Source organism: Nicotiana attenuata, chromosome 11 (genome assembly GCF_001879085.1).
Source record: "Nicotiana attenuata strain UT chromosome 11, NIATTr2, whole genome shotgun sequence".
NCBI lineage: Eukaryota > Viridiplantae > Streptophyta > Magnoliopsida > Solanales > Solanaceae > Nicotiana > Nicotiana attenuata.
The window spans coordinates 53,742,690-53,743,200 of record NC_031999.1 but is presented as its reverse complement, the minus strand read 5'-3'; positions in this window follow the sequence as shown (position 1 = coordinate 53,743,200).

Sequence of the window (511 nt, the reverse complement as noted above, 5' to 3'; positions counted from 1 at the left end):
AAACTAAACTTGCGGAATAAATAGTCAAAAGCCAAAAATAACTGAAGGAAACAATATTTAAATGCAGCTCGGCATATACACACAACTTCTCAGAATCTGATACACTATCCCAAACCCGAAAACTCACGGATCCATAAGCTTTGATAACACTACATAGCTCTAATCTCCAGAATGTCTAACAATAACATAACCAATATACTTCAGGAAAGCTTCAGCAATTGGAAGAGATGAAGATCATTGCCTAAACTCGAAATTAACCTATAAAATGCAATGTAACATTGTTTTTTGATTTTTACTACATTTCTGTTTCTTTTTTTTTTTTAGGTATTTTTGAAGTATTTGGAGTTTTGGATTTCAAATTTCAGATCTGAAACTTGTGGACAATGAGAGGGAATTTTTAGAGGCTCCAAACTTGTGAATCAAGGCAAATGAATGCCTATTTATAGGTGAATTTAGGGTCCAATTTCAGATTTTCCCTTTACCCATTAGTCCCTATTTTAATTCTATTTTT